The sequence below is a fragment of the Hemitrygon akajei genome, unplaced genomic scaffold (assembly GCF_048418815.1).
Source record: "Hemitrygon akajei unplaced genomic scaffold, sHemAka1.3 Scf000057, whole genome shotgun sequence".
Taxonomy (NCBI): Eukaryota; Metazoa; Chordata; class Chondrichthyes; order Myliobatiformes; family Dasyatidae; genus Hemitrygon; species Hemitrygon akajei.
Window position 1 is genome coordinate 409,686 of NW_027331943.1, and position 18,345 is coordinate 428,030.

Below are 18,345 nucleotides of genomic sequence, written 5' to 3' on the forward strand. Positions count from 1 at the left end.
TAGAGAGTCAACGAGATAGAGAGACAGATGGAAGAAGTGTATGTGAGCGAGAGAGATAGAGAAAGTCTATGTGTGTATGTGTGTATGTCACTGTTTATTATGGTTTCGAAATTGAATGTACTTCATGTGTGACCTTATTTGGCGATCCTGTATTTATTTCTACCAGGGCACAGCGCAGATAATCCCAAACACACTGGTATATTATGTTAAAGCAGGAGATGATGACATCTGTTTACGGAGTTGAATCTATAAATGACAGAAACTATTATGCCGGCATTTACACCAGAGTCAAACGTGTTGGTGGTTGCGCTCGTAACCCACAGGGCAGTGAATGTCAGCCTTACCAGAGCATTATACTCCTACAGCTAACTGAACACCATAATATTTCTACATCTTACTGTTGGTCAGGTGGATTCAACAGCGGCTTTGACCGTCACCTTACCGTTTTAGCATCCACAGCACGAATAGGAATTTGTATTCATGTACTTCATACGATGCCCTGTATAACAGGTATTTCAGTACCCACAACCGCATATACATATGCACTCTCACACACACACGTGGACACACGAACAAACAAATAAACACACAAAGACAAATACACGTACACACAGATACTACAGATATGGAGAACATAGTTTAAAAGATAGAAGGAAATGTAGACAGCTCTGGAATTCAAAGTATCGGAAGTAAATATTATACTAGGGAAGCTGATGAAAATGAGGTAAACATTGATGTCGCCCAGGGCTGATGGAGAACTGGACAGAGTGTCTGTGTACACAGCTGGTATGTTTTATATCTGGTGGCACCTAGTAGGATCTGGTGTTATTTCTGCATGAAACAATTTAGAACATTGAACATAGAACATAGAACAGTACAGCACAGTACAGGCCCTTCGGCCCACAATGTTGTGCCGACCCTCAAGCCCTGCCTCCCATATAACACCCTACCTCATTGGATTATTCCAAATGTGGAACCTGACCTTCCCTCACACCCTACCCACAAACCTCCTCACTAATACACAGGACAAGGCCGTAACTATTTTGTCAATAAAACATGGAAGGCATGATGCAGACGAGTCTGAAGCTCACAAGAGAATCAAAATTAATATTGCATTATTTACGAGTGGGACATCACTCGAATAATCTAATGCAGTTGCGCACACGAATTGTGCAAAATAACTGGCAAACAAGAGAGCAGAGATACTCGGTGAAGGTAGCAATTTAGAATAGTTGAGGCAAACTTATTTGTATACATGGTGCTGGAACATGAAACATTCCGCATCTATGGGTTCTGTTTCTATCAGTTCATGAATTTACTTACGCACTTCTATAATCTCACTCTCACTTATACACTCTCACACTGTAACAGAAACAGATAGATACAGAATGAAACCCACACTCTCACACTGTAGTAGAGACTGACAGATACAGAATGAAACCCCCACTCTCACCCTGTAGCAGAGACTGACAGATACAGAATGAAACCCACACTCTCACACTGTAGCAGAGACTGACAGATACAGAATGAAACCGACACTTTCACACTGTAACAGAGACTGACAGATACAGAATGAAACCCCCACTCTCACACTGTAGCAGAGACTGACAGATACAGAATGAAACCCACACTCTCACACTGTAACAGAAACTGACAGATACAGAAGGAAACCCAGACTCTCACACTGTAACGGAGACTGTCAGATACAGAATGAAACCCACTCTCTCACACTGTAGCAGAGACTGTCAGATACAGAATGAAACCCACACTCTCACACTGCAACAGAGACAGATAGATACAGAATGAAACCCACACTCTCACACTGCAGTAGAGACTGACAGATACAGAATGAAACCCACACTCTCACACTGTAGCAGAGACTGTCAGATACAGAATGAAACCCACACTCTCACACTGTAGCAGAGACTGTCAGATACAGAATGAAACCCACACTCTCACACTGTAGCAGAGACTGTCAGATACAGAATGAAACCCACACTCTCACACTGTATCAGAGACTGACAGATACAGAATGAAACCCACACACTCACACTGTAGCAGAGACAGACAGATACAGAATGAAACCCACACTTGCACACTGTAACAGAGACTGACAGATACAGAATGAAACCTCCACTCTCACACTGTAGCAGAGACTGACAGATACAGAATGAAACCCACACTCTCACACTGTAACAGAAACTGACAGATACAGAATGAAACCCAGACTCTCACTCTGTAACGGAGACTGACAGATCCAGAATGAAACCCACACTCTCACACTGTAGCAGAGACTGAAAGATATAAAATAAAAACCCACACTATCACACTGTAACATAGACCGAATGATACAGAATGAAACCCACACTCTCACACTGTAGCAGAGACTGGCAGATACAGAATGAAACCCACACACTCACCCTGTAGCGGAGACTGACAGATACAGAATGAAACCCACACGCTCACACTGCAACAGAGACTGACAGATACAGAATGAAACCCACACTCTCACACTGTAGCAGAGACTGACTGATACAGAATGAAACCCACACTATCACACTGTAGCAGAGCCTGAAAGATACAAGGTGATACCTAAACTCTGACCCTGTAGCAGAGACCGACAGATACAGAATGAAACCCACACTCTCACACTGCAGCAGAGCCTGAAAGATACAAGGTGATACCTAAACTCTGACCCTGTAGCAGAGAATGACAGATACAAAATAAAAACCTACACTCTCACACTGTAAGAGAGACTGACTGCTAAAGAATGAAACTCGCACTCTCACGCCGTAACAGAGACTGGCAGACACAAAATGAAACCCACAATCTCACTCTGTAACAGAGACTGACAGCAACAGAATGAAACCCACACTCTCACAGTTTACCCGAGAGTGACACCTACAGAAGCCCACACTCTCAGCCTGTACCAGGGACTGATTTCTACAAAATGAACTCGCTCCCCACTCTCACATCGCACCGGAGATTGGTGGGTACAGAATGAACCACCCCTCTTTACACCATAGCGGCGACAAGTAGGTAGACAATAGAATACACATATTATGCGATGGAATCTCTCCTGTCTGTTAGATAGATAGATAGATAGATAGATAGATAGATAGATAGATAGATAGATAGATAGATAGATAGATAGATAGATAGATAGATAGATAGATAGATAGATAGATAGATAGATAGATACTTTATTCATCCCCATGGGGAAATTCAACCTTTTTTCCAATGTCTCTACACTGCTGTCGTTCTCTGTCTCTCCTCTGTATTTTATGTGAATTGCAATTCAACCTTCACTTCATTTTCGGTTTGAAACCTACTGCATCCTGGACCCTCTGCTCTCCTGCAGACTGAGCTACTACCCTCTGTTCTCTATTTACTGTTCATTTTTCTTTCATGCTCCTTTCAATATCGCTTTCTGCAACAAGTCGTTTCTCTTTTTTTCTGTCCCTTAATCTGTCTGCAGACTCTGCCGTAAAATATCTTGCTTAACGTGTTCAGTGAAGGAAGAGAAAGACATGAACAGGGACATCAGTGAAGAATTAAATACATTCGCAGTAAGAGATGGAGAGAAGGAGTGAGAGGGGGGAGGGATAGAGAGTCAACGAGATAGAGAGACAGATGGAGGAAGTGTATGTGAGCGAGAGAGATAGAGAAAGTCTATTTGTGTCTGTGTGTATGTCAGTGTTTATTATGGTTTCGAAATTGAATGTACTTCATGTGTGACCTTATTTGGCGATCCTGTATTTATTTCTACCAGGGCACAGCGCAGATAATCCCAAATACACTGGTATATTATGTTAAAGCAGGAGATGATGACATCTGTTTACGGAGTTGAATCTATAAATGACAGAAACTATTATGCCGGTATTTACACCAGAGTCAAACGTGTTGGTGGTTGCGCTCGTAACCCACAGGGCAGTGAATGACAGCCTTACCAGAGCATTATACTCCTACAGCTAACTGAACACCATAATATTTCTACATCTTACTGTTGGTCAGGTGGATTCAACAGCGGCTTTGACCGTCACCTTACCGTTTCAACATCCACAGCACGCATAGGAAATTGTATTCATGTACTTTATTAGATACACTGTATAACAGGTATTTCAGTACCCACAACCGCATATACATATGCACTCTCACACACACACATGGACACACGAACAAACAAATAAACACACAAAGACAAATACACATACACACAGATACTACAGAAATGGAGAAGATAGTTTAAAAGATAGAAGGAAATGTAGACAGCTCTGGAATTCAAAGTATCGGAAGTAAATATTATACTAGGGAAGCTGATGAAAATGAGCTAAACACTGATGTCGCCCAGGGCTGATGGAAAACTGGACAGAGTGTCTGTGTACACAGCTGGTATGTTTTATATCTGGTGGCCCCTAGTAGGATCTGGTGTTATTTCTGCATGAAACAATTTAGAACATTGAACAAAGAACATAGAACAGTACAGCACAGTACAGGCCCTTCGGCCCACAATGTTGTGCCGACCCTAAAGCCCTGCCTCCCATATAACCCCCTACCTCATTGGATTATTCCAAATGTGGAACCAGACCTTCCCTCACACCCTACTCACAAACCTCCTCACTAATACACAGGACAAGGCCGTAACTATTTTGTCAATAAAACATGGAAGGCATGATGCAGACGAGTCTGAAGCTCACATAAAACAATCAAAATTAATATTGCATTATTTACGAGTGGGACATCACTCGAATAAACTAACACAGTTGCGCACAAGAATTGTGCAAAATAACTGGCAAACAAGAGAGCAGAGATACTCGGTGAAGGTAGCAATTTAGAATAGTTGAAGCAAACTTATTTGTATACATGCTGCTGGAACATGAAACATTCCGCATCTATGGGTTCTGTTTCTATCAGTTCATGAATTTACTTACGTACTTATATAATCTCACTCTCACTTATACACTCTCACACTGTAACAGAGACAGATAGATACAGAATGAAATCTACACTCTCACACTGTAACAGAGACTGACAGATACAGAATGAAACCCACACTCTCACACTGTAGTACAGACTGACAGATACAGAATGAAACCCACACTCTCACACTGTAGTAGAGACTGACAGATACAGAATGAAACCCACACTCTCACACTGTAGCAGAGCCTGAAAGATACAAGGTGATACCTAAACTCTGACCCTGTAGCAGAGAATGACAGATACAAAATAAAAACCTACACTCTCACACTGTAAGAGAGACTGACTGCTAAAGAATGAAACTCGCACTCTCACGCCGTAACAGAGACTGGCAGACACAAAATGAAACCCACAATCTCACTCTGTAACAGAGACTGACAGCAACAGAATGAAACCCACACTCTCACAGTTTACCCGAGAGTGACACCTACAGAAGCCCACACTCTCAGCCTGTACCAGGGACTGATTTCTACAAAATGAACTCGCTCCCCACTCTCACATCGCACCGGAGATTGGTGGGTACAGAATGAACCACCCCTCTTTACACCATAGCGGCGACAAGTAGGTAGACAATAGAAAACACATATTATGCGATGGAATCTCTCCTGTCTGTTAGATAGATAGATAGATAGATAGATAGATAGATAGATAGATAGATAGATAGATAGATAGATAGATAGATAGATAGATAGATAGATACTTTATTCATCCCCATGGGGAAATTCAACCTTTTTTCCAATGTCTCTGCACTGCTGTCGTTCTCTGTCTCTCCTCTGTGTTTTATGTGAATTGCAATTCAACCTTCACTTCATTTTCGGTTTGAAACCTACTGCATCCTGGACCCTCTGCTCTCCTGCAGACTGAGCTACTACCCTCTGTTCTCTATTTACTGTTCATTTTTCTTTCATGCTCCTTTCAATATCGCTTTCTGCAACAAGTCGTTTCTCTTTTTTTCTGTCCCTTAATCTGTCTGCAGACTCTGCCGTAAAATATCTTGCTTAACGTGTTCAGTGAAGGAAGAGAAAGACATGAATAGGGACATCAGTGAAGAATTAAATACATTCGCAGTAAGAGATGGAGAGAAGGAGTGAGAGGGGGGAGGGATAGAGAGTCAACGAGATAGAGAGACAGATGGAGGAAGTGTATGTGAGCGAGAGAGATAGAGAAAGTCTATGTGTGTCTGTGTGTATGTCAGTGTTTATTATGGTTTCGAAATTGAATGTACTTCATGTGTGACCTTATTTGGCGATCCTGTATTTATTTCTACCAGGGCACAGCGCAGATAATCCCAAATACACTGGTATATTATGTTAAAGCAGGAGATGATGACATCTGTTTACGGAGTTGAATCTATAAATGACAGAAACTATTATGCCGGTATTTACACCAGAGTCAAACGTGTTGGTGGTTGCGCTCGTAACCCACAGGGCAGTGAATGACAGCCTTACCAGAGCATTATACTCCTACAGCTAACTGAACACCATAATATTTCTATATCTTACTGTTGGTCAGGTGGATTCAACAGCGGCTTTGACCGTCACCTTACCGTTTTAGCATCCACAGCACGAATAGGAATTTGTATTCATGTACTTTATACGATGCCCTGTATAACAGGTATTTCAGTACCCACAACCGCATATACATATGCACTCTCACACACACACATGGACACACGAACAAACAAATAAACACACAAAGACAAATACACATACACACAGATACTACAGAAATGGAGAAGATAGTTTAAAAGATAGAAGGAAATGTAGACAGCTCTGGAATTCAAAGTATCGGAAGTAAATATTATACTAGGGAAGCTGATGAAAATGAGCTAAACACTGATGTCGCCCAGGGCTGATGGAGAACTGGACAGAGTGTCTGTGTACACAGCTGGTATGTTTTATATCTGGTGGCCCCTAGTAGGATCTGGTGTTATTTCTGCATGAAACAATTTAGAACATTGAACATAGAACATAGAACAGTACAGCACAGTACAGGCCCTTCGGCCCACAATGTTGTGCCGACCCTAAAGCCCTGCCTCCCATATAACCCCCTACCTCATTGGATTATTCCAAATGTGGAACCAGACCTTCCCTCACACCCTACTCACAAACCTCCTCACTAATACACAGGACAAGGCCGTAACTATTTTGTCAATAAAACATGGAAGGCATGATGCAGACGAGTCTGAAGCTCACATAAAACAATCAAAATTAATATTGCATTATTTACGAGTGGGACATCACTCGAATAAACTAACACAGTTGCGCACAAGAATTGTGCAAAATAACTGGCAAACAAGAGAGCAGAGATACTCGGTGAAGGTAGCAATTTAGAATAGTTGAGGCAAACTTATTTGTATACATGCTGCTGGAACATGAAACATTCCGCATCTATGGGTTCTGTTTCTATCAGTTCATGAATTTACTTACGTACTTATATAATCTCACTCTCACTTATACACTCTCACACTGTAACAGAGACAGATAGATACAGAATGAAATCCACACTCTCACACTGTAACAGAGACTGACAGATACAGAATGAAACCCACACTCTCACACTGTAGTAGAGACTGACAGATAAAGAATGAAACCCACACTCTCACACTGTAGTACAGACTGACAGATACAGAATGAAACCCACACTCTCACACTGTAGTAGAGACTGACAGATACAGAATGAAACCCACACTCTCACACTGTAACAGAGACTGACAGATACAGAATGAAACCCACACTCTCACACTGTAGTAGAGACTGACAGATACAGAATGAAACCGACACTCTCACACTGTAGTAGAGACTGACAGATACAGAATGAAACCCACACTCTCACACTGTAGCAGAGACTGACAGATACAGAATGAAACCCACACTCTCACACTGTAGCAGAGACTGTCAGATACAGAATGAAACCCACACTCTCACACTGTAACAGAGACTGACAGATACAGAATGAAACCCACACTCTCACACTGTAGTAGAGACTGACAGATACAGAATGAAACCCACTCTCTCACACTGTAACAGAGACTGACAGATACAGAATGAAACCCACACTCTCACACTGTAGTAGAGACTGACAGATACAGAATGAAACCGACACTTTCACACTGTAGTAGAGACTGACAGATACAGAATGAAACCGACACTTTCACACTGTAGTAGAGACTGACAGATACAGAATGAAACCCACACTCTCACACTGTAGCAGAGACTGACAGATACAGAATGAAACCCACACTCTCACACTGTAACAGAGACTGACAGATACAGAATGAAACCCACACACTCACACTGTAGCAGAGACAGACAGATACAGAATGAAACACACACTTTCACACTGTAACAGAGACTGACAGATACAGAATGAAACCCCCACTCTCACACTGTAGCAGAGACTGACAGATACAGAATGAAACCCACACTCTCACACTGTAACAGAAACTGACAGATACAGAATGAAACCCAGACTCTCACACTGTAACGGAGACTGTCAGATACAGAATGAAACCCACACTCTCACACTGTAGCAGAGACTGTTAGATACGGAATGAAACCCACACTCTCACACTGTAACAGAGACTGACAGATCCAGAATGAAACCCACACTCTCACACTGTAGCAGAGACTGGCAGATACAGAATGAAACCCACTCACTCACCCTGTAGCGGAGAATGACAGATACAGAATGAAACCCACACGCTCACACTGCAACAGAGACTGACAGATACAGAATGAAACCCACACTCTCACACTGTAACAGAGACTGACAGATACAGAATGAAACCCACACTCTCACACTGTAGTAGAGACTGACAGATACAGAATGAAACCGACACTCTCACACTGTAGTAGAGACTGACAGATACAGAATGAAACCTACACTCTCACACTGTAGCAGAGCCTGAAAGATACAAGGTGATACCTAAACTCTGACCATGTAGCAGAGAATGACAGATACAAAATAAAAACCTACACTCTCACACTGTAAGAGAGACTGACTGCTAAAGAATGAAACTCGCACTCTCACGCCGTAACAGAGACTGGCAGACACAAAATGAAACCCACAATCTCACTCTGTAACAGAGACTGACAGCAACAGAATGAAACCCACACTCTCACAGTTTACCCGAGAGTGACACCTACAGAAGCCCACACTCTCAGCCTGTACCAGGGACTGATTTCTACAAAATGAACTCGCTCCCCACTCTCACATCGCACCGGAGATTGGTGGGTACAGAATGAACCACCCCTCTTTACACCATAGCGGCGACAAGTAGGTAGACAATAGAAAACACATATTATGCGATGGAATCTCTCCTGTCTGTTAGATAGATAGATAGATAGATAGATAGATAGATAGATAGATAGATAGATAGATAGATAGATAGATAGATACTTTATTCATCCCCATGGGGAAATTCAACCTTTTTTCCAATGTCTCTGCACTGCTGTCGTTCTCTGTCTCTCCTCTGTATTTTATGTGAATTGCAATTCAACCTTCACTTCATTTTCGGTTTGAAACCTACTGCATCCTGGACCCTCTGCTCTCCTGCAGACTGAGCTACTACCCTCTGTTCTCTATTTACTGTTCATTTTTCTTTCATGCTCCTTTCAATATCGCTTTCTGCAACAAGTCGTTTCTCTTCTTTTCTGTCCCTTAATCTGTCTGCAGACTCTGCCGTAAAATATCTTGCTTAACGTGTTCAGTGAAGGAAGAGAAAGACATGAACAGGGACATCAGTGAAGAATTAAATACATTCGCAGTAAGAGATGGAGAGAAGGAGTGAGAGGGGGGAGGGATAGAGAGTCAACGAGATAGAGAGACAGATGGAGGAAGTGTATGTGAGCGAGAGAGATAGAGAAAGTCTATGTGTGTCTGTGTGTATGTCAGTGTTTATTATGGTTTCGAAATTGAATGTACTTCATGTGTGACCTTATTTGGCGATCCTGTATTTATTTCTACCAGGGCACAGCGCAGATAATCCCAAATACACTGGTATATTATGTTAAAGCAGGAGATGATGACATCTGTTTACGGAGTTGAATCTATAAATGACAGAAACTATTATGCCGGTATTTACACCAGAGTCAAACGTGTTGGTGGTTGCGCTCGTAACCCACAGGGCAGTGAATGACAGCCTTACCAGAGCATTATACTCCTACAGCTAACTGAACACCATAATATTTCTACATCTTACTGTTGGTCAGGTGGATTCAACAGCGGCTTTGACCGTCACCTTACCGTTTTAGCATCCACAGCACGAATAGGAATTTGTATTCATGTACTTTATACGATGCCCTGTATAACAGGTATTTCAGTACCCACAACCGCATATACATATGCACTCTCACACACACACATGGACACACGAACAAACAAATAAACACACAAAGACAAATACACATACACACAGATACTACAGAAATGGAGAAGATAGTTTAAAAGATAGAAGGAAATGTAGACAGCTCTGGAATTCAAAGTATCGGAAGTAAATATTATACTAGGGAAGCTGATGAAAATGAGCTAAACACTGATGTCGCCCAGGGCTGATGGAGAACTGGACAGAGTGTCTGTGTACACAGCTGGTATGTTTTATATCTGGTGGCCCCTAGTAGGATCTGGTGTTATTTCTGCATGAAACAATTTAGAACATTGAACATAGAACATAGAACAGTACAGCACAGTACAGGCCCTTCGGCCCACAATGTTGTGCCGACCCTAAAGCCCTGCCTCCCATATAACCCCCTACCTCATTGGATTATTCCAAATGTGGAACCAGACCTTCCCTCACACCCTACTCACAAACCTCCTCACTAATACACAGGACAAGGCCGTAACTATTTTGTCAATAAAACATGGAAGGCATGATGCAGACGAGTCTGAAGCTCACATAAAACAATCAAAATTAATATTGCATTATTTACGAGTGGGACATCACTCGAATAAACTAACACAGTTGCGCACAAGAATTGTGCAAAATAACTGGCAAACAAGAGAGCAGAGATACTCGGTGAAGGTAGCAATTTAGAATAGTTGAGGCAAACTTATTTGTATACATGCTGCTGGAACATGAAACATTCCGCATCTATGGGTTCTGTTTCTATCAGTTCATGAATTTACTTACGTACTTATATAATCTCACTCTCACTTATACACTCTCACACTGTAACAGAGACAGATAGATACAGAATGAAATCCACACTCTCACACTGTAACAGAGACTGACAGATACAGAATGAAACCCACACTCTCACACTGTAGTAGAGACTGACAGATAAAGAATGAAACCCACACTCTCACACTGTAGTACAGACTGACAGATACAGAATGAAACCCACACTCTCACACTGTAGTAGAGACTGACAGATACAGAATGAAACCCACACTCTCACACTGTAACAGAGACTGACAGATACAGAATGAAACCCACACTCTCACACTGTAGTAGAGACTGACAGATACAGAATGAAACCGACACTCTCACACTGTAGTAGAGACTGACAGATACAGAATGAAACCCACACTCTCACACTGTAGCAGAGACTGACAGATACAGAATGAAACCCACACTCTCACACTGTAGCAGAGACTGTCAGATACAGAATGAAACCCACACTCTCACACTGTAACAGAGACTGACAGATACAGAATGAAACCCACACTCTCACACTGTAGTAGAGACTGACAGATACAGAATGAAACCCACACTCTCACACTGTAGTACAGACTGACAGATACAGAATGAAACCCACACTCTCACACTGTAGTAGAGACTGACTGCTAAAGAATGAAACTCGCACTCTCACGCCGTAACAGAGACTGGCAGACACAAAATGAAACCCACAATCTCACACTGTAACAGAGACTGACAGCAACAGAATGAAACCAACACTCTCACAGTTTACCCGAGAGTCACACCTACAGAAGCCCACACTCTCAGCCTTTACCAGGGACTGATTTCTACAAAATGAACTCGCTCCCCACTCTCACATCGCACCGGAGATTGGTGGGTACAGAATGAACCACCCCTCTTTACACCATAGCGGCGACAAGTAGGTAGACAATAGAACACACATATTATGCGATGGAATCTCTCCTGTCTGTTAGATAGATAGATAGATAGATAGATAGATAGATAGATAGATAGATAGATAGATAGATAGATAGATAGATAGATAGATAGATACTTTATTCATCCCCATGGGGAAATTCAACCTTTTTTCCAATGTCTCTGCACTGCTGTCGTTCTCTGTCTCTCCTCTGTATTTTATGTGAATTGCAATTCAACCTTCACTTCATTTTCGGTTTGAAACCTACTGCATCCTGGACCCTCTGCTCTCCTGCAGACTGAGCTACTACCCTCTGTTCTCTATTTACTGTTCATTTTTCTTTCATGCTCCTTTCAATATCGCTTTCTGCAACAAGTCGTTTCTCTTTTTTTCTGTCCCTTAATCTGTCTGCAGACTCTGCCGTAAAATATCTTGCTTAACGTGTTCAGTGAAGGAAGAGAAAGACATGAACAGGGACATCAGTGACGAATTAAATACATTCGCAGTAAGAGATGGAGAGAAGGAGTGAGAGGGGGGAGGGATAGAGAGTCAACGAGATAGAGAGACAGATGGAGGAAGTGTATGTGAGCGAGAGAGATAGAGAAAGTCTATGTGTGTCTGTGTGTATGTCAGTGTTTATTATGGTTTCGAAATTGAATGTACTTCATGTGTGACCTTATTTGGCGATCCTGTATTTATTTCTACCAGGGCACAGCGCAGATAATCCCAAATACACTGGTATATTATGTTAAAGCAGGAGATGATGACATCTGTTTACGGAGTTGAATCTATAAATGACAGAAACTATTATGCCGGTATTTACACCAGAGTCAAACGTGTTGGTGGTTGCGCTCGTAACCCACAGGGCAGTGAATGACAGCCTTACCAGAGCATTATACTCCTACAGCTAACTGAACACCATAATATTTCTACATCTTACTGTTGGTCAGGTGGATTCAACAGCGGCTTTGACCGTCACCTTACCGTTTTAGCATCCACAGCACTTATAGGAATTTGTATTCATGTACTTTATACGATGCCCTGTATAACAGGTATTTCAGTACCCACAACCGCATATACATATGCACTCTCACACACACACATGGACACACGAACAAACAAATAAACACACAAAGACAAATACACATACACACAGATACTACAGAAATGGAGAAGATAGTTTAAAAGATAGAAGGAAATGTAGACAGCTCTGGAATTCAAAGTATCGGAAGTAAATATTATACTAGGGAAGCTGATGAAAATGAGCTAAACACTGATGTCGCCCAGGGCTGATGGAGAACTGGACAGAGTGTCTGTGTACACAGCTGGTATGTTTTATATCTGGTGGCCCCTAGTAGGATCTGGTGTTATTTCTGCATGAAACAATTTAGAACATTGAACATAGAACATAGAACAGTACAGCACAGTACAGGCCCTTCGGCCCACAATGTTGTGCCGACCCCAAAGCCCTGCCTCCCATATAACCCCCTACCTCATTGGATTATTCCAAATGTGGAACCAGACCTTCCCTCACACCCTACTCACAAACCTCCTCACTAATACACAGGACAAGGCCGTAACTATTTTGTCAATAAAACATGGAAGGCATGATGCAGACGAGTCTGAAGCTCACATAAAACAATCAAAATTAATATTGCATTATTTACGAGTGGGACATCACTCGAATAAACTAACACAGTTGCGCACAAGAATTGTGCAAAATAACTGGCAAACAAGAGAGCAGAGATACTCGGTGAAGGTAGCAATTTAGAATAGTTGAGGCAAACTTATTTGTATACATGCTGCTGGAACATGAAACATTCCGCATCTATGGGTTCTGTTTCTATCAGTTCATGAATTTACTTACGTACTTATATAATCTCACTCTCACTTATACACTCTCACACTGTAACAGAGACAGATAGATACAGAATGAAATCCACACTCTCACACTGTAACAGAGACTGACAGATACAGAATGAAACCCACACTCTCACACTGTAGTAGAGACTGACAGATAAAGAATGAAACCCACACTCTCAAACTGTAGTACAGACTGACAGATACAGAATGAAACCCACACTCTCACACTGTAGTAGAGACTGACAGATACAGAATGAAACCCACACTCTCACACTGTAACAGAGACTGACAGATACAGAATGAAACCCACACTCTCACACTGTAGTAGAGACTGACAGATACAGAATGAAACCGACACTCTCACACTGTAGTAGAGACTGACAGATACAGAATGAAACCCACACTCTCACACTGTAGCAGAGACTGACAGATACAGAATGAAACCCACACTCTCACACTGTAGCAGAGACTGTCAGATACAGAATGAAACCCACACTCTCACACTGTAACAGAGACTGACAGATACAGAATGAAACCCACACTCTCACACTGTAGTAGAGACTGACAGATACAGAATGAAACCCACACTCTCACACTGTAACAGAGACTGACAGATACAGAATGAAACCCACACTCTCACACTGTAGTAGAGACTGACAGATACAGAATGAAACCGACACTCTCACACTGTAGTAGAGACTGACAGATACAGAATGAAACCCACACTCTCACACTGTAGCAGAGACTGACAGATACAGAATGAAACCCACACTCTCACACTGTAGCGGAGACTGTCAGATACAGAATGAAACCCACACTCTCACACTGTAGCAGAGACTGTCAGATACAGAATGAAACGCACACTCTCACACTGTATCAGAGACTGACAGATACAGAATGAAACCAACACTCTCACACTGTAACAGAGACTGACAGATACAGAATGAAACCCGCACACTCACACTGTAGCAGAGACAGACAGATACAGAATGAAACACACACTTTCACACTGTAACAGAGACTGACAGATACAGAATGAAACCCCCACTCTCACACTGTAGCAGAGACTGACAGATACAGAATGAAACCCACACTCTCACACTGTAACAGAAACTGACAGATACAGAATGAAACCCAGACTCTCACACTGTAACGGAGACTGTCAGATACAGAATGAAACCCACACTCTCACACTGTAGCAGAGACTGTTAGATACGGAATGAAACCCACACTCTCACACTGTAACAGAGACTGACAGATCCAGAATGAAACCCACACTCTCACACTGTAGCAGAGACTGGCAGATACAGAATGAAACCCACTCACTCACCCTGTAGCGGAGAATGACAGATACAGAATGAAACCCACACGCTCACACTGCAACAGAGACTGACAGATACAGAATGAAACCCACACTCTCACAGTGTAACAGAGACTGACAGATCCAGAATGAAACCCACACTCTCACACTGTAGCAGAGACTGACAGATATAAAATAAAAACCCACACTATCACACTGTAACATAGACCGAATGATACAGAATGAAACCCACACACTCTCCCTGTAGCGGAGAATGACAGATACAGAATGAAACCCACACGCTCACACTGCAACAGAGAATGACAGATACAGAATGAAACAAACACTCTCACACTGTAGCAGAGACTGACAGATACAGAATGAAACCCACACTGTCACACTGTAACAGAGACTGACAGATACACAATGAAACACACACTCTCATACTGTAGCAGAGACCGACAGGTACAGAATGAAACCCACACTCTCACACTGTAGCAGAGCCTGAAAGATACAAGGTGATACCTAAACTCTGACCCTGTAGCAGAGAATGAGAGATACAAAATAATAACCTACACTCTCACACTGTAAGAGAGACTGACTGCTAAAGAATGAAACTCGCACTCTCACGCCGTAACAGAGACTGGCAGACACAAAATGAAACCCGCAATCTCACACTGTAACAGAGACTGACAGCAACAGAATGAAACCAACACTCTCACAGTTTACCCGAGAGTGACACCTACAGAAGCCCACACTCTCAGCCTTTACCAGGGACTGATTTCTACAAAATGAACTCGCTCCCCACTCTCACATCGCACCGGAGATTGGTGGGTACAGAATGAACCACCCCTCTTTACACCATAGCGGCGACAAGTAGGTAGACAATAGAAAACACATATTATGCGATGGAATCTCTCCTGTCTGTTAGATAGATAGATAGATAGATAGATAGATAGATACTTTATTCAACCCCATGGGGAAATTCAACCTTTTTTCCAATGTCTCTGCACTGCTGTCGTTCTCTGTCTCTCCTCTGTATTTTATGTGAATTGCAATTCAACCTTCACTTCATTTTCGGTTTGAAACCTACTGCATCCTGAACCCTCTGCTCTCCTGCAGACTGAGCTACTACCCTCTGTTCTCTATTTACTGTTCATTTTTCTTTCATGCTCCTTTCAATATCGCTTTCTGCAATAAGTCGTTTCTCTTTTTTTCTGTCCCTTAATCTGTCTGCAGACTCTGCCGTAAAATATCTTGCTTAACGTGTTCAGTGAAGGAAGAGAAAGACATGAACAGGGACATCAGTGAAGAATTAAATACATTCGCAGTAAGAGATGGAGAGAAGGAGTGAGAGGGGGGAGGGATAGAGAGTCAACGAGATAGAGAGACAGATGGAGGAAGTGTATGTGAGCGAGAGAGATAGAGAAAGTCTATGTGTGTCTGTGTGTATGTCAGTGTTTATTATGGTTTCGAAATTGAATGTACTTCATGTGTGACCTTATTTGGCGATCCTGTATTTATTTCTACCAGCGCACAGCGCAGATAATCCCAAATACACTGGTATATTATGTTAAAGCAGGAGATGATGACATCTGTTTACGGAGTTGAATCTATAAATGACAGACACTATTATGCCGGTATTTACACCAGAGTCAAACGTGTTGGTGGTTGCTCTCGTAACCCACAGGGCAGTGAATGACAGCCTTACCAGAGCATTATACTCCTACAGCTAACTGAACACCATAATATTTCTACATCTTACTGTTGGTCAGGTGGATTCAACAGCGGCTTTGACCGTCACCTTACCGTTTTAGCATCCACAGCACGAATAGGAATTTGTATTCATGTACTTTATACGATGCCCTGTATAACAGGTATTTCAGTACCCACAACCGCATATACGTATGCACTCTCACACACACACATGGACACACGAACAAACAAATAAACACACAAAGACAAATACACATACACACAGATACTACAGAAATGGAGAAGATAGTTTAAAAGATAGAAGGAAATGTAGACAGCTCTCGAATTCAAAGTATCGGAAGTAAATATTATACTAGGGAAGCTGATGAAAATGAGCTAAACACTGATGTCGCCCAGGGCTGATGGAGAACTGGACAGAGTGTCTGTGTACACAGCTGGTATGTTTTATATCTGGTGGCACCTAGTAGGATCTGATGTTATTTCTGCATGAAACAATTTAGAACATTGAACATAGAACATAGAACAGTACAGCACAGTACAGGCCCTTCGGCCCACAATGTTGTGCCGACCCTCAAGCCCTGCCTCCCATATAACCCCCTACCTCATTGGATTATTCCAAATGTGGAACCAGACCATCCCTCACACCCTACTCACAAACCTCCTCACTAATACACAGGACAAGGCCGTAACTATTTTGTCAATAAAACATGGAAGGCATGATGCAGATGAGTCTGAAGCTCACATAAAACAATCAAAATTAATATTGCATTATTTACGAGTGGGACATCACTCGAATAAACTAACACAGTTGCGCACAAGAATTGTGCAAAATAACTGGCAAACAAGAGAGCACAGATACTCGGTGAAGGTAGCAATTTAGAATAGTTGAGGCAAACTTATTTGTATACATGCTGCTGGAACATGAAACATTCCGCATCTATGGGTTCTGTATCTATCAGTTCATGAATTTACTTACGCACTTATATAATCTCACTCTCACTTATACACTCTCACACTGTAACAGAGACAGATAGATACAGAATGAAACCCACACTCTCACACTGTAGTAGAGACTGACAGATACAGAATGAAACCCGCACTCTCACACTGTAGCAGAGACTGACAGATACAGAATGAAACCCCCACTCTCACACTGTACCAGAGACTGACAGGTACAGAATGAAACCCACACTCTCACACTGTAGCAGAGACTGTCAGATACAGAATGAAACACACACTCTCACACTGTAACAGAGACTGTCAGATACAGAATGAAACCCACACTCTCACACTGTATCAGAGACTGACAGATCCAGAATGAAACCCACACTCTCACACTGTAGCAGAGACTGAAAGATATAAAATAAAAACCCACACTATCACACTGTAACATAGACCGAATGATACAGAATGAAACCCACACTCTCACACTGT